We start from the raw sequence: 23,757 nt of genomic DNA on the forward strand, positions 1-23,757 counted from the left end.
ATCAAAGTTCTTAGAGTAGGGTACTGAGTTGTCCACTCAGTCCCTAGTCACCCTAGGAGAGTCCCTAGTTACCTAGGAGGTGCCCCCAGTCACCTCTCTCACATCATCCTTTCTCCCTGCCCCCTTGCCCATTTCACTCCAGCTACATTGGCCTTCTTGACTTTCCTTGGACGGTCCACCCATGTTCCTGCCTCAGGACTGTTGCACTTGCTCATTTCTCTACCTGGAAGAGTTTTCTCCGGATGGCCCCATGAATTGCATCCTCATTTCCCTCAGGAGTCTGCTCAGAAGTCCTCTGTTCAGAAAGTCCTTCCCAGACCACCCAGAAGTGAAATAACTCCTCCCTACCCTGACACTCTATCCTCCTTACTGTGCCTTATCTATCTTCATAGCACTTACCACCATCTGTTGTATTAAATATTTATTGGTTTATTGTCTGCTTTCCTTCACCAAACACCAGGGGGCACGGACTGTTTTGTTCACTGGTATGAACCCCACACTTGGCACACAATAGGCATTCACTGAATATACATTAATCCCAACCAAGATCCTGTGAATCAGATACTATTCTACCCAATTTCATATAAGAAAACTGAGACTCTGGGAGGTGTAGGAAATTGACCACAGTCAGAATCTTTACACAGGTGCTTTAGACCCAGACAGTCTGGGACTCAAGCCAGTTCTTTTAACCTCAAAGCCATACAGGGTTTGCTTTAGGTAGAATGATACCAAGCCTAAGAGGTCACCTTGTCAAGTTCATGCCGATCTGAGGCTCTGAAAAGAAAAGGAATAGCTATCTGATTTCTGACATCAGTGGGTTTTGGAAAGAAAAATATTTCAAGTCGTGGGGTCCTTGAGAATGGACAGAACCATCAAATGTGTCCTCAGGGTACTGAGGTGGCAGTTGCCAGCTTGTGCTGCCTCTCACAGTGACCCCCAGCACCAAGCCTCTCTGTGCAGGGAGCCTCCCCAAGGCCACGGCCAGCCAGGCCTGGATTTGACGTCATCCTCTCTGGCAGCTGGCGATGTTTATGCTCATGCTGAAGCCACTAAGGTCTCTGGTGCTCTATTTCCTTGAAACAGGGAGCTGGCAGGTGGACATCGCAATACTAGGGGCAGCTGATGAGGGGAGGCATGGTTGTTAAGACTGGGGGAGGCTTCCTGCCAAGGACAGGGCTTGCTTAGGGGAAAGCTTATCTAGGTACTGCTTGCTATTCCTAATGTGCCTTTTCCCAATAAGAGCACTAATTCCTGGACTAATAAATATTTGTCTGCTAACAGACTAATCCTAGGAACAGACACTGAAACTTTTTTCAAAGCCTACTGCAGGGGAAGCCAGGGTGTTACGACCAGCACCTCCAACCTCTGAATAACTTATCTGAGCTGTTCAGCATCATTAGCTCCTTTTTTTTTTTTTTTTAAAGATGTTATGTATTTATTTTGACAGAGAGAAATCACAAGTAGATGGAGAGGCAGGCAGAGAGAGAGAGAGAAAAACAGGCTCCCTGCTGAGCAGAGAGCCCAATGCTGGACTTGATCCCAGGACCCCGAGTTCATGACCTGAGCCGAAGGCAGCGGCTTAACCCACTGAGCCACCCAGGCGTCCCATTAGCTCCTTTAATTAGGGAATCAACTGTGTCCCTGGACTGGGGTGGCAGAAATGATCCTCAATGGAACACCCAGTCTAGAGGGAGAGACTGACAAATAAACAGTTATTACAACCCGTGTGACGGGTTCTACAATGGGAGGCAGTGCAGTATAGCATGCACCTTGGTGTCAAGTTCAAGTCCCAGGTCTGTTCCTTACCTGTGTAATCAAGGGGAAGTCAAGTTACCTCTTAGATTTTCCACCTGTGAATTAGAGTCATTACAAGGACTTAACAGAATAAAAGTTATTAGCTAACATTCATTAAGCACTTACCGTCAGGGTGCCTGGGTGGCTCCGTCGGTCAAGTGTCTGCCCTCGGCTCAGGTCCTGGGATCAAGTCCCACATTGGGCTCCTTGCTCAGCAGGGAGTCTGCTTCTCTCTCTCCAATTCCCCCTGCTTGTGCTGTGTGTGTGTGTGTGTGTGTGTGTGAAATAAATAAATCTTTAAAAATATATATTTTTAAAAAACCCACTTAGCATGTCCTGGGCCCTTCACAGCTACAACAGTCCTATAAGATAGGTGCTATTCTTATCCCCATTTTACAGAAGAGGCAACTGAGGTACAATGGGAGATTAAGCCATTTGCCTAAATTTCACAGCTGAGTGTGAAAGTGACTGAGCCAGGATTCAAATCCAGAAAATCTGGTCTTAAAACTTGCATGTTTAGGGGTGCCTGGGTGGCTCAGTGGGTTAAAGCCTTTGGTCAGGTCATGATTGCGGGGTCCTGGGATCAAGCCCCACATCGGGCTCTCTGCTCAGCGGGGAGCCTGCTTCCTCCTCTCTCTCTCTCTGCCTGCCTCTCTGCCTACTTGTGATCTCTGTCAAATAAATAAATAAAATATTTTTTTAAACTTGCATGTTTAATTACTGTGTGATACTGCTTCAACAACTCAAGTAATGTTAGCACAAAGTGGAATGCTCAAAAATTGTAAACTATTATTATTATTGCCATAATTAAGAGGAGGTGTAAAAGGTCTTGGAAGCAGAGCATAACGGCCTGGATTATAGAGGGGCAATACAGGAAGTCTTTCTGTAGGAGGTGACATCTACGTCATGGCTCCTTCCCAAATAAATATAAATGAGTCAGGGACAAATTTGAATTGGGAGGGAGATAAAAAAGAGTTTTCCAGGCAGAGAGAAAAGATAAGGGTACTATATCTGGAATTCCAAACAGTGCCTTAAGGCTGGAGGTGTGAAGGCATGGAAGGAGCAAGAACTTAAAGAGTCCTGCAGGTGGTACTGAGTTAAGATTTTATCTGAAGGGTACCGAGAAGGCTTGGTTTTAAGCTAGGAGAGAGATGATCAGCTTTGCAATTTACAAAGATCCCTGGCTGTAATACACCTGAAGGTTTGCGCAGGGGGCTGGCTGTGAAAGTCTGTTTCTTTGGGGGCAGTTAGGGCAGGCAGAATAGTGTAGCTTGCCAGTTAGAGCACCAGATTCAGACCCTGAGCCTCCTCAGTTGACTCTCTTGGCCCTAGCCCTCCCTACTCAGGGACCTACAGCAAGGCACTTATTTCTCTGATACTCCTTTCTTCATTTATAAAGAGGCCAACAACTGGCAATCTTGACAATCTGTTGTGAAGTTAAACGTGATAGTTAAATGGAATGTGGGATGTGCACAGTGAAGGTAACTATTATTTATTTCCATGGCTCCCCCACCCCTCTGAGTAGTTTTTGGTGAGCAGACCACAGGTGTCATCCATCTCTTTATTCCCATAGAACTTGGGACTCAATTATTTCCCCCTACTGGTCCCTGTTTGTGCTCATACACATGTCTGCACCTGAAGCTTCTCTGAGGCTGGCCCCTCCTGGCTAGAAGTGCTCTTCCCACCCTGTTGTCCATCCACACACACACCCAGTCCTCTCCTACAGGCAACCTTTCCTGAGTAAATCAGGGCTCCCTGTTGTGGTCCCTCAGTGATGTTTAAGCTCACTGTACTGTGTATGAAGAACATTCTACGCCCTCATTTACACTCTGAGCTCCAGGACAGCCTCTCCCCTTTCCCCCCCTGATTCTTCTGAATTCCATACAGCACAGAGCAGGCATAACAAAATAGTTAAGAACTCATGTTATTGGGGCACCTGGATGGCTCAGTCAGTTAAGCATCTGTCTTCGGCTCAGATCATGATCCTGGGGTCCTGGGATCCGCTCTCAGCTCAGCAGGGAGTCTGCTTCTCCTTCTCCCTCTGGCCCTCCCCCTGCTTGTGTGTGAGCTCTCTATGTCCAGCATGGGGCTCGATCTCACAACCTCATCAAGAATTGCATGCTCCGGGGCACCTGGGTGGCTCAGTGGTTAAGCCGCTGCCTTTGGCTCAGGTCATGATCTCAGGGTCCTGGGATCGAGTTCCGCATCGGGCTCTCTGCTCAGCAGGGAGCCTGCTTCCTCCTCTGCCTGCCTCTCTGCCTACTTGTGATTTCTCTCTGTCAAATAAATAAATAAAATCTTAAAAAAAAAAAAAAAAAAAGAATTGCATGCTCCACTGACTGAGCCAGCCAGGTGCGTCTCACTTTCCTTTTCTATGTCTCAGTTTCTTCATCTCAGAAGGAGGAAGATACTAGTGCCTACGTCCTACAGTTTTGGGGAGGACTGAATGTGATGATGTGCGTGAAAAATCTCAGCACCTTGTTCAACAAATAGCAATTTGCACTGCATTCTTATTAACCTTCCACTGTTAAGTTAAAAGCAAGGCTGGTGTATGTTATGTGAAATATATCTCAATAAAGCTGTTAAACACAACAAAGCAGGCTACAGAATGTTATGAAATGCATGTTTCCACTTTTTATAAAATGTACCAAGAAATACTGTAAAGACTATACTCACATGTTAACAGAAGTAATGTCTCGGCATTAATTTTCTTTTGAAATTTACTGCAATGAATGTATATCACTTGTGTTATAAGAACAAGGGCTTTTCAGGGGCGCCTAGGTGATGCAGTCGGTTAAAAGCCCAACTCTTGGTATAGGTTCCGATCCTGATCTCATGGTCATGGGATTGAGCCTCCACCTCTGGCTCTGAGCTCAACGTGGAGTCTGCTTGACATTCTGTCTCCCTCTCCATCTGCTCCCGCAATTCATGGTCTCTCTTTAAAATAAATAAATCTCAAAAAGAATTAAAAAAAAAACAAAACAAAACACGGCTTTCACCAAAAAGCAGATTATGAAGTTGCTGCTATTCTTCCCATGAGACCATAAGCCCCATGAGGACAGAGACCCCTTCGCCTCGCACAGGAAAGACGCTGAACAAACATTGACGCAAGGACTCGTTGGGGGTGTCTCTGGGACCCGCGCCTGCAGTACCGCTCTCTCCCTGTGGGTGGCAGGCTCCGCATGTGCGGGCACCGCCCACAAGTCTGGACGGAGAACAGTAGTGTCTGCGACCTTCAACGTGGCTGTCCGACCTCCGGATCCCTGAAGGAGAATGGGAGGTGGAACCTGCGAGAGGGATAGAGGGAGCCCGACTTGGGCCTCAGGACTCCTCCTCAGTGCCTTGCCTCTGAAATTTTTCCTGCATCTTCCTTGGATTGGAACAAAAAAGAGAAAACTCCACTTCCTGGAGAATGTCCCCACCTCCAACTCACCCCTGAGTGGGAGGCAGACAGGAGAGACTTGACAGGCCCCCTGGATTGGAGGTGGAGGTGTGGGTGGCGGGAGAGAGAGAGAGAAAGAAAGATCATCCTGAAAATCTTCGCCTTCCTTACTCATAACTCACAGGGCACTGCACTTGGCATTGAATAACCGTCCCCACCCAGTAGCTCTTTGATCTTAGGTGGAAGGTGTGTTGGCATCTTCATTTGCAGAGGAGGGCCCTTGTGGCTTAGAGAGGTAGTCCTCACTTAGTGAGACGGAACTCAGCTGTGTTTGATTCCAAATCTCTTCCCTTGACCCTCCCCTGTGTGTCAAGCTGAGATTATCCTTGGAGGGGGTGTGTGCCCATCTAACTTAACATTAAATTATTAATATTAATAGCATCTATCTACCCTACCCTTACTGCAGTACAGGCATTCTACATATATTATCTCATTTAATTTTTCCAACAACCCATGAAGTAAAAAGTACTATTATTCTCATTTTAAAGATGAGGAAACTGGGCCTTGGAGAAGCAAAAATTGACACAACTAGAGATAAGCTTTGAAAGAGGCAAGATGCAATGCACAGCTCTCTGACTCCAGTCTTTTTTTTTTTTTTTTTTACACTCTACATCTAGCGTGGGGTTTGAACTCATGACCTGGAGATTAAGAGTCACATGCCTCCTCTCCTCCTCTCTCTCCCTGCTTGCCTCTCTGCCTACTTATGATCGCTTGTCTATCAAATATATAAATAAAACCTTTAAAGAAAATAAAAAACAACTGTTTAAGGGGCACCTGGTAGGCTCAGTGGGTTAAAGCCTCTGCCTTCGGCTCATGTCATGACCCCAGGGTCCTGGGATCAAGCCCCAGATCAGGCTCTCTGCTCAGCAGGAAGCCTGCTTGCCCTCCTCTCTCTGCCTGCCTCTCTGCCTACTTGGGATCTCTGTCTGTCAAATAAATAAATAAAATCTTAAAAAAAAAAAAAAAGTCACACACCCCACTGACAGAGCCAGCCAGATGCCCCCAGTACCTGCTTTTTTCTTTTCTTTTTTTTTTTTAAAGATTTTATTTATTCATTTGACAGACAGAGATCCCAAGTAGGCAGAGAGGCAGGCAGAGAGAGAGGAAGGGAAGCAGGCTCCCCGCGGAGCAGAGAGCCCAACTCTGGGGCTCGATCCCACCTGGGATCATGACCTGAGCTGAAGGCAGAGGCTTTAACCCACTGAGCCACCCAGGCGCCCCTACCTGCTTTTTTTCTTAATAATTATCTAAGTATTGGAGTATCGAATAGGTAATACATCTACATAGTTCAAATCACCAAAAAATAAAAATAAAGAAAATAAATAAATAAATAAATAAACAAACAAAAAATCACCTCCCATCCCTGTCCTCCAACCACAGTCTTATTGCAAAAAAGGTCACCGTACTAGAGATTTCTAATGAATCTTCCCAAGATATTCTGTGTGTAGATGACTACCTCTTACACACTCACCACTGAGTTTCTAAAACACAGGAAGGACCAAGTCCTTTTCTAGAACTAAGTATGAGTCCTCCTCACTGACTCTTGGGACGGCCAGAGGTATGGCCTCCTGGGAGAACCTCTAGGCACTTTATGTCTCAACCACGTAGGTCTTCTCCAAGCTCTATATCATGTGTCATCTTCCCAGCCTCCTGTCTCCAGCTTCTCTCCAACTGTTCCAACTGTTGTGATCTCTCTGCCCTTTGAGGCTCCCCAGTCAGAACCCATCTCCCCTCCCTCTTTGCCCCCAGAGGCCCTACCACCATCTCTCTTCTTGCACATTTCATTATCCTGTGTGTGATGGATGGTTGTCTCCCTGTCTGGCTCTCCTGCTAGATTATCAATTTCAGGCATCTCTTGTCAGTGGTTAGGTGGCCTGAGAACAGCACTACCATCCATGCAGTCCCCACACTAACAAACTAGGGATGGGTCTTTCTCGTTGTCTTCTTCCCCTTCATCCCTGCATCTGGTCAACCACCAACTGGATTTTACCTTAGAAATGTCTCTCCTGGGGCAACTGGGTGGCTTAGTCAGTTAAGCATCTGACTCTTTTTTTTTTTTTAATATTTTATTTATTTATTTGACAGAGATTACAGGTAGACAGAGAGGCAGGCAGAGAGAGGAAAGGAAGTAGGCTCCCTGCTGAGCAGGGAGCCCAACTCGGGGCTCGATCCCAGGACCCTGGGACCATGACCTGAGCTGAAGGCAGAGGCTTTAACCCACTGAGCCACCCAGGCGCCCCAAGCATCTGACTCTTGATCTCAGCTCAGGTCTCAATCTCAAGGTTGTGAGTTCAAGCCCCACATGGAGTTCAAGCTCCATGCTAAAAAAGAAGAAAATGTCTCTCATCTTCTCCATCTCTGCTTTAGTTATGGCCACTGTTCTCTCTCCCTTGGGTGACCCTTCTAAAGCACAATTCTTCAATGGCTTCACAACCCTTCAATGGCTTCCTGTTCCCTTAGACAAATCCCTTATTCTGACCTCCACCATCCTGAAGGATAGAATTACTGCTTCTCTCCACTATTTTCACCAAGGACACATCCCCTGAGCTAGCCTTCTTTCTGTTTCTGTTTCTATTTTTATTTCCAACCTCAGGGGCTTTGTTCATGCTGTTCCCTCTGCCAGGAGTGCTCCTTCTGCTCCTCAGCTCCCTAATGTCTAAGTAACTTGGGAGCTCCGTGACAGCAGGGACCTTGTCTGCTTTGCTCACTCTTATATCCCAACACCAAACACACTGCTTAGTCAATATTTTTTATTTTTAAAAATTCTTTATGTTTCTTTTTAAATTTTATTTTATTTGCTTATTTGGCAGACAGAAATCACAAGTAGGCAGAGAGGCAGGCAGAGAGAGAGAGAGAGAGAGAGAGAGGGATGAGGAAGCAGGCTCCCTGCCTAGCAGAGAGCCCAATGTGGGGCTCGATCCCAGGACCCTGGGATCACGACCCCAGCCGAAGGCAGAGGCTTTAACCCACTGAGCCATCCTGGTGCCCCACAGTCAATATTTTTTAAAAGAAGGTGATTCTGCTTCTTTATTTTTAAGAAGATTTTATTTATTTATTTGAGAGAGAGAGAGCATGAGCAGGGGTAAGGGCAGATGGAGAAACAGACTCCCAGCTGAATGGAGAACCCTATGCGGGACTCCATCCCAGGACCCTGAGATCATGAATTAAGCTGAAATCAACAGTCAGACACTCAACAGACTAAACCACCCAGGTGCCCCCAAATTCTGCTTCTTTAAATTTTGACGCAACTAGGGAACCTGGCTGGCTCAATTGCTAAACTTCTGCCTTCGACTGGGGTGGTGATCCTTGCTCGGCAGGAGGCTGGTTTTTCCCTCTCCCACTCCCCCTGCTTGTGTTCCCTCTCTTGCTGTGTCTCTCTCTGTCGAATAAATAAATAAAATCTTTAAAAAAAATTTTTTTTGACACAACTTTGAGACTCTATCAAGCAATATAACATATCTTCTGTTTTTATCTGACAATATTCAGCACTGTAGGGCTAGAGCCTAAACTCCACCCAGGTAATCTCCACACCCCCATGTCTGTGTCTCCTGTGACAGGTAGTACACTAACAAATACTAATTCTTCTTTATTTTTTTTATTTTTATTATTTTTTAAAGATTTTATTTATTTATCAGAGGGAGAGAGAGTGAGCACAGGCAGACAGAGTGGCAGGCAGAGGCAGAGGGAGAAGCAGGCTCCCTGCTGAGCAAGGAGCCCGATGCGGGACTCGATCCCAGGACGCTGGGATCATGACCTGAGCCGAAGGCAGCTGCTTAACCAACTGAGCCACCCAGGCGTCCCTACTAATTCTTCTTTAAAAAAAACATTTTTTTTTACCTTGAAAATTTTTATTATTATTTTGCTCTTGTTGTTCTTCTAATGACAAAAGAAAATATGCCTGTTGTAAAACTTCAGACAGGAGTAAATTAGAATGTAAAAGTCCCCTGTGGACCCACCCTATAGAGTTATCCTTTGATTTAAATGGCACCTTTAACCATGTTTCTATTTGTAGACTTTGCAGGAGAGGAAGAGAAGAGAACCTGGCCTGCCCATCGTCAGTTCCTCCCCTTAATTCCTATGCCCCATCTCCTCCCTGGTTAAGCACACAGCATCGTTACTGACATTATACATTATCCGTATTGAAGTTGGCAGACATTGGCACAAATGGCTCTGATGGGAGAGGAGGTCTATTTAAACCTCACCTGTGATGAAGGCCACTCTGACACTTCAGTCAGACTCTAGGTCTCCATTCAAGTTTGAGAACATCAAATGAACTTGAACCCTGCTGCAAATTGGTGCAATTAAAACACGTGATGAAATTCCTGGTCAAACTGAACCCAGGTTCATATCTTGCCTTCATCACTTCCTGTGTCACAATTTCTGATCCTTGAACAAGCCAACCTCATTCCCACTTCAGGGCCTTTGCCATTGCTGGGCCCTCTGCCTGGAACCCTCTCCCTCCGGTTGTCATGTAGTGTGCCTCCCCTTCCAGGAGAGATCTTATCTGATCACTTTCTCCAAAGGTGAAAAGGTGATACTTGTCTTTATCGCAAGGATCATTTTTTAAAATATTTTTTTAAAGTTTATTTATTAAATAATCTCTACATCCAGGGTACCTGGGTGACTCCGTCGGGAAAGAGTCTGCTTTCAGCTCAGGTCATGATCCCGTGTTCCAGGAATCAAGCCCCTCAGGCTTCCTGCTCCCAGGGGAGCTTGCTTCTCCATCTACATCTGCAACTCCCCCGTTTGTGCTTGCATGTGTGTTTGCTCTCTCTCAAATAAATAAATAAAATCTTTAAAAAAAAATAATCTGTACACCCAGTCTCAGACTCATGATACTGAAATCAAGAGCCACAAGCTTTTCTGACTGGGCCAGCCAGGAGCCATGCAAATGTCATTTATTTTTATTTTTTAAAGATTTTATTTATTTATTTGCCTGAGAGAGAGAGAGAGGGAGAGCACAAGCAGGGAGAGCGGCAGGTAGAGGGAGAAGCAGGCTCCCTGTTGAGCAAGGAGCCTGATATGGGACTCCATCCCAGGACTCTGGGATCATGACCTGAGCTGAAGGCAGCTGCTTAACCAACTGAGCCACCCAGGCGTCCCACAGGTATCATTTTTAAAAAGAAATATTTTATTTGTTTATTTGACAGAGATCACAAGTAGGCAGAGAGGCAGGCAGAGAAAGAGGGGGAAGCAGGCTCCCCACCAAGCAGAGAGCCCGATGTGGAGCTCGATCCCAGAACCCCAGGATCACGACCTGAGCCGAAGGCAGAGGCTTCAACCCACTGAGTCACCCAGGTGCCCCAATTTTTTTAAAAAAGATTTATTTCTTGGGGCGGCTGGGTGGCTCAGTGGGTTAAGCCGCTGCCTTCGGCTCAGGTCATGATCTCAGGGTCCTGGGATCGAGTCCCACATCGGGCTCTCTGCTCCGCAGGGAGCCTGCTTCCTCCTCTCTCTCTCTGCCTGCCTCTCTGCCTACTTGTAATCTCTCTGTCAAATAAATAAATAAAAATCTTTAAATAAAATTTAAAAAAAAAAGATTTATTTCTTTATTTGGGGGGGAAGGGGCAGAGGGGGAGGAAAAGCCTCAGTCAGACTCCACGCTGAGTGCAGAACCTGATACAGGGATCAGCTCACTATCCTGAGATCAAGACATCAGGTAGAACCAAGAGTTGGAGGCCCAGTCTCTACCCAGGTGTCCCAAGCATCACTTTCTTTAGTAGCACAATTCATAACCTCTGTTTTTTTTTTTTTTTTAAAGATTTTATTTATTTATTTGTCAGAGAGAGAGAGAGTGAGAGCGAGCACAGGCAGACAGAGTGGAAGGCAGAGGCAGAGGGAGAAGCATAACCTCTGTTTGTTTGTTTTGTTTTGTTTTTTAGTTTGGTTTGTTCTTCATCTCTCTTCCATTAGAATGTGAGTTCTTTTTTTTTTTTTTTTAAGATTTTACTTATTTATGTGTGAGAGAGAACGTGAGCGGAGAGAGGGATGGGGGGGGGAGCAGACCCCCACTGAGCAGGGAGCCAGACGTGGGACTCAAACCTAGGACCCTGGGATCACAACCTGAGCCCAAGCCAGGCGCTTAACGAACTGAGCCACCCAGGCACCCCTAGAGTGTGAGTTCTTTGAAGGCATTTAATTTGTTTGTTGTTGTTGTGTCTCCAACACTTTGTGCTGTTCCTGGTGCCTGAATGCTAACACCCAACATTTTCTGTGGTCCTGCTATGTGTTAAACACTCTTCCTAGCATTTTGTAGAAAAAGTCAGTCTATTCTTTAAAAACATAGCAAAACAAAATCCGCAGAAATCCACAAACGAACAAACAAATCTCTTTGGAGATTGTAGGTATTATTATTAGCCTCCTCTGCCAGAGGAGGAAATTGAAGTCTTGGAAAGTCAAGTAACATGTGTCCCAGGACAAGTAACTAGAAAGTGGCCCAGGGCAGATTGGAACCCAGGCTAGCCCGCTCCAGGATCCTATCTCCCACCTCAATACGAGTTATCAGTGGGGACCACAAGAGTCATTCCAGCTGGGACAAGATCCCGCAATTGCTCTGTAATAGAGCGATCCAAGGAGCAGGTGTGCTCCGGAGCCCTTTACAAAGGAATTCTCCTCGACTTATTCAAATATCACCGCTTGCTGCTGGGTGCTATGACTCTAGATAGAAGGCCTTAGTTCAAACAAACAAAGGCTTAGCATTAACAATGGAGGTGAAAACAGCATCCAAATTAAAGGATGATCGGTTTCCGCCCACCATTAGGCTGATAAGAGAAACCTCCAAAGTCCTGGGAGACCACACCAGCACCCCCCCGCCCTGCTGACCAGCCGGATTCCCTTCCACGCCCATTTTCTTCCTCCAGAATGGGATGAAGCAGATGCTTCTATCTGAGAAAGCATTGGAAAGCAGTCATTTCCTCTGCAAAGTCCTTCTGATCACCTCAGGCTAAGCCAGCTGCCTCTTCCCCCAGGCGCCTGGTCTCATCCTTCTGCTAGGTTCTATCTTTTTCTCCAGGTTTTCCTGACTGTGGTGGCCTCCCTAAAGGCAGAGAAGGCTTCTTCATTGCTCTTTAATTCCTTCCTCTTGGATGGTTCACTCCTACTCACTCCTCAGATTTCATCTTAAAGACCACCTCCTCCAAGAAGCCTTCCCTGGCAACCCCCACAATCTGTATAGAAAACTTCTCTGTGCAATGATCACTTGTTTGCTTATCTAGGTCGCCCCGCCCTCCACCCAAGGGTTCCCACACCTCAGCATCTAGGACTCCCCTGGGGGAGCTAGTAAGATGCAGATTCCCAGGCTCCAACCTCAGAGAGTGATTCCAGAGACTGGAGTGGGGCCTGAGAATTTGCCTTGTAACCACTCACACAGTGATTCTGGTGTGAGGGTCATCAGAGGAATCATGCAATAAACAATTGCATGCTTGAGGGCGGGGGACCGTCATCTTCGTGAACCCCCAAGAGCCAGTCTGAGCCTGGCACATAAGAGGTGTTCATACATGATGGTTGAATGAACGCTTGAATGAATGAATGGCTACCAGCCTTACAATACCTTCTCCAGATACAGCAACTTGAGTTTGACCTTGAAACAGCCACATGAAGGTCATAGGTTTATACTCTGCTGGAACAGGGGTGGGAAAGTGTTGAGACTCGTGTCCACAGGGCTAAATTGGGAACTAAGGATGCTTCTTCTTGACTTGACTTGCAACATGAGCAACTTATTTGCTCTCTAAGCCTCAGTGTCTTCATCTGCAGAACAGAGATGGTAATATTAATAACAATCATACTTGCCTCACAGAGTTTTGGAGAGATGAAATGAGGTAAAGTTCTTAGCACAGTGCCTGGCACAGAGGTGGTGTCCAAAATCTTCTGGATCCTATTATTATGGGTGCTGTTATCATTACAACTATTTTTTAAAAATATTTTATTTATTGGGGCACCTGGGTGGCTTGGTGGGTTAAGGTCTCCACCTTTGGCTCAGGTCATGATCCCAGGGTCCTGGGATGGAGCCCCATATCGGCCTCTCTGCTCGGCAGGGAGCCTGCTTCCTCCTCTCTCTCTGCCTGCCTCTCTGCCTACTTGTGATCTCTGTCAAATAAATAAATGAAATCTTTAAAAAATATTTTATTGATTTATATGAGAGAGAGAAGGAGAAAATGAACTGGGGTGGGGGTGAGGGGCAAAGAGGGAGAGCGAGGGACAAGCAGACTCCCACGCTGAGCACAGAGCCGTATGCAGGGCGGATCTCAGGACCCTAAGATCATGACTGAGCCAAAACCAAGAGTCAGCTGCTCAACCGCCCCCGCCCCCTAGGCGCCCCATCATTACAACTTTTAGCATCAGAGCTAGAAGCGTTCTCAGATCCTCCAATTCAAGAGCTTCCTGCTCCAGTTTCCATGGATTCCTCTCCTTCCCCAGGCAATCTATAGCGAGGGTCCAGAAGGGTGTTCTATGAACATTCAGAAATAGAGGACACAATTGTGTCTGTTCACATTTCCTAAGAGAACCCTAACTTCTAAGTTAAAGATGGAGAGACTGACACCAGAGAGAGAGAAGGGGCTTTGCTCCAAGTTTCTTCATTCATTTGTTTGTTCATTCATTTATTCACTCTTCATTTCTTCGACCAAGCACTGAACATTTCCCGGAAGGCCTTCTATGTGCCAGGATCCAGAGGTGAACCAGACACAGTCTCTATTCCTTAACCCCTACCTCACACCTGGAGGCCTCTTGGCCTCAATTGTTAAAAGCTCAGTACTTGTATTCTGATTCCTTTGTTCATGCAATGCCCTAGGGGTAAGTTAGGCACTTAGATTAAGTCTAAATTCTTGCCCCAGGTTGAAAGCCCTGTTTTACTTTGAAGCCTTTATTTCCCTTCTCCAAACCTCCTTTTCCCCACCTGTAGAAAGGGGGTAATAACGTCTGCAGCCCAGAGTAGTTGTGAGAGATAGATAGGACTTGTAAGTGTTTTATTTTTTTTTTTAAGATTTTATTTATTTATTTGACAGACAGAGATCACAAGTAGGCAGAGAAGCAGGCAGAGAGAGGGGGGAACGCCCCGTTGAGAGAGCCCAATGCGGGGCTCAATCCCAGGACCCTGGGGTTATGACCCAAGCCGAAGGCAGAGGCTTTAACCCACTGAGCCACCCAGGCGCCCCTTGTAAGTGTTTTATAGACTGTAAAGTGCTGTGCCAATATTAGATATTACTGGCTGGAGAGAGATGAAATAGAAATCAATAAATAATTAAGAACTACAAAACCCCCTTCCTCTTTTTTTTTTTCCCCAAATAAAATATTCTGTAGTAGGAGCTCTTATGTAATCTGATCAGATGAGTGGTTGGTAAGTTTATTGAAAAAGCCCATCGAAACAGGAAATGGTAAAAGTAATACTTACAACCCTTAAATATTCTATTTTAATGTAAAAATCTATTGCTATATATTCATTCGCCGGTCTTTTGATGTAGGTCCAAAGTCTTGTCTTTGAGCCTGATCTGAGCCAGCTGGTTGGAGTTTTCCCACATCCTTCTTACGGGAACCACTCCCCTGAGCTTCTTAAGAGTTCATGTAGATCTGAAGGCCCTCGTTGTCCAGATTTTTAGAATTCCACCTCCAACCCCATCCTAGAGTCTCTCATTGTCTACACCACACCTGACCCAACTAACTTCCCCTACAATCAGTGTCTTATGACAAAATTTTATTTTTTGGTCATCCTGTATAACCATAGTGGATCAGGCTGGGGCTTTGCTTCTTTCTTTTCTTATTTCTCATCTTTTTTCCCTTATTGATTTTGGTTTGGAGAGAAGGTTTAATTTACAGCAATTATTAGCAAAAGATACAGAGATGTCTCATACGCTCCCCATCCCAGCCCATGCATAGCCTCTCCTGCTATCAAAAATACATTTATTGGAACTGATGAGCCCACATTGACAGATACATCATCACCCAAAGTCCAGAGTTTACATTAGGCTGCATTCTCAGGGTAGTGCGCTCTATAGGTCTGGACAATTGCATAATGACACGTACCAACTAACTTTTAAAGAATCTTTCCAGAGCATTCGACTGGGTTTATGGAAACAAGTTTTCTTTTCCAACTTCCATATTATCAATTTGTCACATACAATGACATGATTTAGTAACAAGAGTAACTGACAGAAGAACTAACCAAGCTGACTCTTGGGAGGCTCACAGTCACGTCGCTAAGTTATCAGGAGGGGTTACTGGCTGATCATACTAGGAATGAGTCCTCCAGCCGCTGTGGACATGACATCGTTCTGGGTTTTGCAGGAGGCAAGATGCGTGTTGGTTAATCTGGGGAGTCAGCTTCAGGGAGTTCTTAATCCAGTGAGCTAGTTAATCCAGAAAGCTTCTACTATACCACCTCCTATAATGAAAAGTCATTCTCTGAGTAATTTGCAAGACCAAAGCAGATTCTGCCCTTCCTTCTTATATTTTTTAGTGGTTTTTTATTTTTGCACCTTTAAAATGGGTGAAAGCGTTTTTTTTTTTTTTTTAAGCTAATTAAGAATATACAGTCACATATGCCAAGTGCTGGGTGAATATACTAGACTTCAAATTCTTTGAATCTAGCCCATTGTAATAGGATAGGCTGGACGTGACATAACATGCCGGAGTGGGATAATGACAGTGGAGAGATCCTGGTATTAAGCAGTGGTTCTCAAAGTGCGCTACAGGACCGAAGCAGCAACATCACCTGGGAACTTTTTAGAAATGCAAATTCTCTAGCTCCACCCCGGACCTGCCGCATCAGAAATTCAGGGGTGGGGCTCAGCAATCTGTGTTTGAACAAGCCCTTCAGGAGATTCCGGTGCTCCCTCAAGTGAACAGATGTTTCCCCTCCCAGGCTTATCATTTGGATGCTGTGTGATCTCAGACAAGTCACTGCACCTCTCCGAGCCGTTTCCTCCCTGGAGGATAAGAATGATAACAAAACTACCTCACAAAGAGATTGTGAAGATTAAGTGAGATAATACATGTAAAATGCAAAGTACTGTGCCTGACCCACAGCAGGAACTCAACATTAGGAAGAGCTGATGTTATCATTAGATGTTCACAAGGAGTGGCTCTAATTAGGGGTCAAAACATTTGAGAGAAACAAGAAATGTTGTGAGATGTTTTTAAATGTTTCTGAGCAGCTACACGAAAGCAAACACTTTGACCTCATTCTATCCTTTTGCCTTTCTAATAAACTTGTTGAAGTAGGTATAATTATACTCTCCCCACTACCCAGATGTGGAGACTGAGGCTTGGTGAGGCTGAAGGACAGCTAAGAAGAAGAGCTAGAAGCTGACCACATCCATGTGCCCCATGTGTCCCAACCCAACCTCTGTCCCAACAGATGCAGGCAGATTGGCAGGTCCCAGGACCAGCCCCCACCCCTCCAAACCACCTGCCCTCCAGAGTCCAGCTGTTCTCCTCCCACACCCCTGCCCCGTGCAGGAGAAGACTTGAATTTTCTGCAGGAGTCATGGCAGGATTGGTTTCTAGGTTCTCTAGAAGTCAAAACTTTCAACTAATCGCTGCTGCACCAGCATTTCCTGGTTCAGTACCCTGGTCCACTTCTGCTGCTTCGGACCCTCCCCCAGCTTCAGCCAACACCAGCATGAAACAGTTTTGAACCTCAGACCAGAACTAATAAATCATTAGTTCATCGGATATTCCACCAGTGGTGTTCCAGGCACTGGGAGGCACAGAGATGAGCCAAACAGACAAGGGCCCTACTACGGAGAACCCGAATATTCAAATGAAGGACACACAGAAGCAGACAAATACTACACGATAGGGTCAGTACAGACACGGGAAAACCACCTGGCTCTGTGAGAGCCCAGAACAGGCTCCTGATCCAGTTCAGAAGTGGGAGGGGAATCCCGGAAGGCTTCCTGGAGGAGGTGACCTCTGCGTTGCTCGAGAGGTGTTCGCCTTAGTGTTTCAGCAATTTCTCATTTTGTGAATGGAAAAATGAGTTCAGAAGAAATTATTTGGCTCATTCATTCATTAAAGCAAGCAAATATTTCCCCAGTATCTCCATTTCCCCAGTACCAGGCCCCGAGCCTGAAGATACAGAGGGGAATGAAGAAACAGCCCTGCTAGAAGCCCCAGACACCCAGAGGACCACACCCACTCAAAGCCCATTAGCGTCTTTGGGGGGGGGGGGGTTGTACTAGTTTTTGTTTTTTCTTTTTTGATTCTATCATTTTTTAAAAAAGATTTTATTTATTTATTTGACAGACAGAGATCACAAGTAGGCAGAGAGGCAGGCAGAGAGAAAGGAGGAAGCCGGCTCCCCGCCGAGCGGAGAGCCTATTGCAGGGCTCAATCCCAGGACCCTGGGATCATGACCTGAGCCGAAGGCAGAGGCTTTAACCCACTGAGCCACCGAGGCGCCCCTAATTCTATCATTTAAAAGTCGGGTTATTGCAGTATGTTGCAGGTAGAGTAAAATTCTCCCTTTCCAGTTGTAGAGTCCTGTGAGTTTTGACAAATACACACGGTGCTGGGACCGCTATCCCGATGAAGAAAGAGAACATCGTTTGCAGCTTATCCGACTTCCTGGGTCCAAGCTTACCGCCCGATAAACCGCGGAACCCGGGGCAGGTCCTCCCCTCCCTGACCCTCAGTTTCACCATCTGTAAAATAGGGACCGTCAAGTCTCTGTCACATGGATAATGGGAAGATGCCGGGCACACAGTAAGCACTCAATAAATACCCGTTGTCACTGGGATGTCCCTCTCCTTCTTCCCCGGTCTAGCTCTCCCAAGCTCTCCCTCACCCTCTGGGTCTCTGTCTCTGTCTCTAAAACACGCGCGCGCACACGCACATACACACGCGCGCGCGCGCGCGCACACACACACACACACACACACACACACAAAGACATTTTTGAAGCCTCTTGTTTCTCAAAGAGGTTTTATTTATAGGCCGCGCCTCATTGTGAATGTGAAAAGGAGAAAGCCCAGGCCCTGCGTAGACCTTTCATGTGTAAATCAGCCCGGGCCAGGAGCACCGGGGTCACCGGGAGGAGGATTTCACTCTTAATTACTCCCGGAGAAAGCGGGCGGGAGCGCGGCCCGGGCGCAGACTCCACCCTCGTCCGAGGGAGGCCTCGCTGGGAGCCCCGCGCCTGCCGGGTCTGGGCCCCTCGCTCCGCAGGCTGGGGAGCGCCTGCTCGCCGGGCCCGGGTCGGGCGCTTCCTGGGCCTGGCCTTGATTTCTGCTGAACCCCGGCCAAGGCAAAGGCGCAGGTGCCTCCGGGGAGCAGGGCCCCAAGTGGGTTTCTTTGACGCCAAGACGTTTGGACGTGGAAAGAGGGCAAACAGCTTTGGCAGAGTGGGAGGTAGGGAGCGATGGTCTGCGAAAGGGGAGGCCTTCCATTTAAAAAAAAAAAAAAAAATTCCCCCAAAGGTCTTTTATTCATTCTTTCTGTTCCTGTGTAAAAATAGCATGCTCTAGAAAAAAGAAGTCTGGAAGTATTCTTACCGGGCCCTGAATGTTGTTTACTTCTGGGAACGAATTTGGGAGATGAGGAGAAGGACATTATTAACATTTTTAATAACACATTTCTTTATTTTTTGGCTTGGTACAACAACTGTGTGTTGCCTTTCGTAATTAAAAAAGAGATACTTTTCATAATATCTGTGATATGGTTTTCTCATGAGAAAAGAAATTCATAACTAGTGTAAAACACTGAGAAAAATGAAGTATAAAAACCACCTCTGATCCCACCCAAAGAAAGTCACTTTTAATATTTTAAGTATAAGGCCTTTGATGATTTATTTCTACTCCAGGTTTTTCGGTTTTATTTTTGTGTGTTTGTTTTGCATACTTAACACTGCCCACTTTTGGCGCAACTTAACACATTGAGGGTTTTTTCCCATTTGTCTTTTCATGCGTCGTACATATATTTATGTTGTCGGATGGCAATATCTTGAAATTTAAAAATACACAAACCCTTGGGCCCCAACAATTTCACATCTATGCTATTCTTCAGATATACTCAGAGGGGTGGGAAAAGGTAAATAGTACAAATGAGTATGTTCATTGTCCCAGTGTTTATAGAAGCATAAGCTAGCAACAACGTTCATGTTCACCATCAACCTCTATGGTCACGAGTAGGGGATTAATTAAAGTATTATGTCACATTAGAGTAAAATGTTTTGTAGCCCTTATAAGAGAATATCATACATGTCAACATAACCTCAGATTTATACTGCAAGTTTCAGAATAATTTATACTTATAATATATGTATTCAGAATAATATGTGTATGTGATCTATATATAAATGGATAATCATACCTAAGAGTGTATGCACAGAAAATGGAAAATTTCTTGAAGAATACACGTGAAACTGGTAACAGTTACCCTTTGGGGAAGGAGACTAAGGGGTAAAGAGAGGTCAAGAACTTTTACTTTTCACCTTACACTTTTGTGTACTGGTTGAATTTTTCTCTTAATGTAAGCATACATTTGTAATCTTAAAAAAACTAATAAAGATGTAGCCTGGCTATATATAATTCTAATATATGTTTATTAAAGAAAGTACGATTTTCACTGAATAAACACCAAGCTTATTGAAGAAACACAGCATTGATCAAAGAAAATACAATCCCCTATACCATCCAAAGACAAGCACTGTTAACATTTTGGTTTATTTCCTTCTAGTTTTATTTCTAAATATATTTTGTTAACTTTAAAAAATATACTTAATGGAAAATATACACAAACGATGCATTTGTACAAAAGTTAGAAAATAAATACCATCAAACCCTGCTATTCAGAAATAACCACTGTTTACATTTTAAAGTATAAACTTTGAATGCTTCCCTGCAGCGTTTTCTTTGGGGAGTTGATTTTGTGTCTGCTTTTTTTTTTTTTACACCATTCCCTCTATATATGTAAATTTGTGTTTTCCTTTTATTCATTCGTGTATTTTTATATCCTTTTCCATGTTAATATAAGTGATTCACAAATATAATTTTAATAGTTAGAAAATATCCCAGCCATAAACAAAGAGTCCTTCACTCAAACATTCCCCTTTTAATGATCGCTAAGTTGTTTCCAAGTTTTTGTGATTATAAACAACTCGGATGAATGCTTTATACTTACATCTTTTCCTCTAAGTCAAATAATGTCCTCATATCTCAGCAGTAGAGTTACTAGGCTAAAGGGTATGTGTATTTTTCAGGCTCGCTCTCTTTATTTTAAGATTTTATTTTTGAGGGGCTGCCTGGGTGGCTCAGTTGGTTAAGCGACTGCCTTCGGCTCAGGTCGTGATTCTGTAGTCCCAGAACTGAGTCCAGCATCAGGCTCCCAGCTCAGTGGGGAGTCTCCGTCTCCCTCTGACCCTTTTCCCTCTCATGCTCTCTCTTACTCTCTCCCTCTCTCAAACAAATAAATAAAAGCTTTAGAAATTTTTTTTATTTTTAGGTAAGCTCTACACCCAGTGTGGGGCTCAAACTCACAACCCCCAGATCAAGAGTGACATGCTCTACTGACAGAGCCAGTCAAGCACTCCTATTTTTCAGGCTCTTAACAAGCATTGTGCAGTTGTTTCTTGAATATATGACAGACGGAGATGTTCTAGAGGGGGAGAAAAGATGGGAAGGGGAGGGTTCAGCTGGCCAAGATTGAGTGGGAACACCTGGAATTTCTATTTCTCTGCCTGTCTGTTGTGGCTTTCTGCTTTCTCTCCTAACACTGGAGCAACTACCCCCAACTGCTGAGCCTTTACTTTGTGCTTTGCACTTTACATTTGCTTCTCATAAGAACCCTAAAAGGTGGGTGGTCTCATCATCCCCACTTCACAGATGAAGAAACCGAGGCATAAAGACAGAACTGTACTTCCTAAGGACACGTAGCTGGTAAGCGGCATGGCTGAGATTTGAACCAAGCAGTTGGATTCCTTTTGCATGAATTTATAGATGGACCAAACTCTCATTTTATAGGTAGAAAAACTGAAGCAAGAAAGGGGATGGGAGGGACGCCTGGGTGGCTCAGTTGGTTGAGCAGCTGCCTTCGGCTCGGGTCATGATCCCGGCGTCCTGGGATCGAGTCCCACATCGGGCTCCTTGCTCAGCAGGGCGCCTGCTTCTCCCTCTGCCTCTGCCTGGTGTTTGCTCTCTCCCCCTCTCTCTCTCTGATGAATAAATAAAATCTTAAAAAAAAAAAAAAAAAAAAAGAAAGGGGATGGGAGCTGCCCAGAGAAATAGTCTAGCTCAGATTGCTGGACACTTTCCCACTATGCTCCATTGTCTGCTCACAGGGCGCTAATCCAGGGAGTCGGGACTGAAGGCACTCCAAAATTCTTTGTCTTAAGAGAATCTTTCTGTGGGGCTTCTAGGTTCCAACAAAACTTAGAGTCTCTCAGAACCACAGCTCCAGCTGTGTGTCTCCCCTCCAGGGCTGAGTGCAGCCTGTCCATCATTTAAAGAAAGGAGAGAAAGCAAAAAAAAAAAAAAAAAAAAAAAAGGAAATAGCAGTTACGCACCCACATGCCCAGGCATGGAAGAAATTGGGCAGCCCCAATGCATGTTCAGCCATGGCCATTCCATGGTTAGAAGTATGAAGGTTTTTTTTTTTTTTTTTTTAGATTTTATTTATTTATTTGACAGAGAGAGGTCACAAGTAGGCAGAGAGGCAGGCAGAGAGAGAGGAAGGGAAGCAGGCCCCCCGCTGAGCAGAGAGCCCGATGCGGGACTCGATCCCAGGACCCTGAGATCATGACCTGAGCCGAAGGCAGCGGCTTAACCCACTGAGCCACCCAGGTGCCCCAGAAGTATGAAGTATTAAGATGAACAGAAAAGAGACGAGTGAAGAGAAGGAAAATGCCCAAAGAAGGAGTGAAGACCACAAAAAAAGACAGTGGAGGAGATGATGTCTGGAAGAAGTGATTTGGAGTCTGCTGTCCCCTCAGGTAAGCAAGAACTCAATACCCTGGGCTAAGTTCCCACTTCAAAGAATTGTAGGGAGTCTGGCTTAGAAGTTCCAGCCACTGCATTTCACAGATGAGGCCTCTGTGTCAGAGAGAAAGAGAGAGAGAGGAAGAGAGGGAGGAAGAGAGAGAAAGACTCTCCCCAGGCCACAGAGCCGGCAAGTGTGGGGTTCCGCCATTGCCTCTGACATTGCCTTCTGTCAAATTGTCCCATCATCTCTTGGCTGGAGGGCAGAGCCCCAGGAGGTGAAGATCTAGATGGGTCTTCCTTGCTGAGGGCTGGGCTATGCTCCCTGCTTGTGTGGATTCAGATGCTCTGATGTCAAGAATGGAGAGGCAACTAGTGGGATGGAAAATTCCAGGAAGGCCAGGACAGTATCCATCCATCCATCCATCCATCCATCCATCCTTCCTTCCTTCCTTCCATCTGTCCATCCACTCATTCATGCATTCATATATCTATTGATTTGTCTGTTCAATTGTCAGTCCTTCTCCTCATCCATTTGTCTACCTTTTGCCATCCATGGGACATCCATGGGTATCCATCATCCATGAGGGGGCACTAACCAATAGTCACAGGAACATCTTGGTTAAGAGTGAATTCTGGAACCAGACTCTCTGAATCCTGGCTCCACCACATACAAACTCTGTGTGACATCAGGCAAACTACCTAGCTTCTCTGTGTCTTGGTTTCTTCATCTATGAAGTGCAGATAACAATATCATACCAACCTCATAGTGTTGTTGTTGTTGTAAGTGTTAAACGAGTCAATCCACTTAAAGGACTTAGCTGGTTCATAACACTGGTTATTACTATTCAAGGATGTGCAAAATGGGATCCTGGGTTTGACCCTGGGTGTGGCAGAATACAGAGGCAAATGCAAAGAGTTTGGTTTGAGGGCCAACTCAGGGAAAGTTGAGGTTCTGCTCCTTGATTCACTGCTTTCAGGGTCCTCGTTTGGAGCCCAGTGATGAGACGAGGTCAGAGGGGACCCCTTTGGCTGTGGTCCCCCTTTGGGACAGAGGCATGTATGTCCCTAGCGGCAGGAGGCGTAGGTCGCTGATGGCTCACAGGTGAGTCCCTCTCTGCCGCTTGCCCATAGTTGAGAGGCGCTGTCACGCTGAGGTCAAGCCCCCCTGTCAGGGCAGCTCATGTCCTTAGACTGCTCAACACAGGTGTAAATCCTCAGCCCGTCATGGCAGCTTGGGGCAGCTCTGATAGCTCATCTCAGCTTCTCCTCTCTTCCAGTGCGGCGGCTGAGGGCTCCATGGAGACCGCATCACAGCCTCTATCTACTCCCGCTTCCTGCCCTGCACAGCCCCACCGGGGTTAACCCAAGAACACCTTCTAATAAAGTTCTGCCTGCTAATCTCCATCTCTGAGTCTGCTTCTCAGGAAACTGACCTGTTGGAGAAGAACACAGCATCATTTAGGGGCTGTTCACTGGGTATAATATACACAGAATTCCTGGCAACGCACTCAGGAAGTAGGTACTTTTTATTACTCCCATTCGCAGATGGGGAAGTTGAGGCACACAAAGGAGCAAGGGTCTGCCTAAAGTCACAGAGCTGGTGTATGGCAG

General features: G+C 45.6%; 1 long non-coding RNA gene across 2 annotated transcripts; it reads left to right on the top strand.

The window, feature by feature from the left end:
- Positions 1 to 18,211: 18,211 nt before the first annotated feature.
- LOC131811733 (uncharacterized) lies at positions 18,212 to 23,528 on the top strand. 2 transcript variants are annotated; one of them, XR_009346091.1, is made up of 3 exons: positions 18,212 to 18,580; positions 21,834 to 22,157; positions 23,424 to 23,528. It is a non-coding gene; the product is annotated as an uncharacterized LOC131811733 (long non-coding RNA). The 2 variants fall into 2 exon arrangements; XR_009346092.1 differs by having other exon boundaries at positions 21,856 to 22,157.
- Positions 23,529 to 23,757: the final 229 nt, after the last annotated feature.

Source organism: Mustela lutreola, chromosome 11, assembly GCF_030435805.1.
Source record: "Mustela lutreola isolate mMusLut2 chromosome 11, mMusLut2.pri, whole genome shotgun sequence".
Taxonomy (NCBI): Eukaryota; Metazoa; Chordata; class Mammalia; order Carnivora; family Mustelidae; genus Mustela; species Mustela lutreola.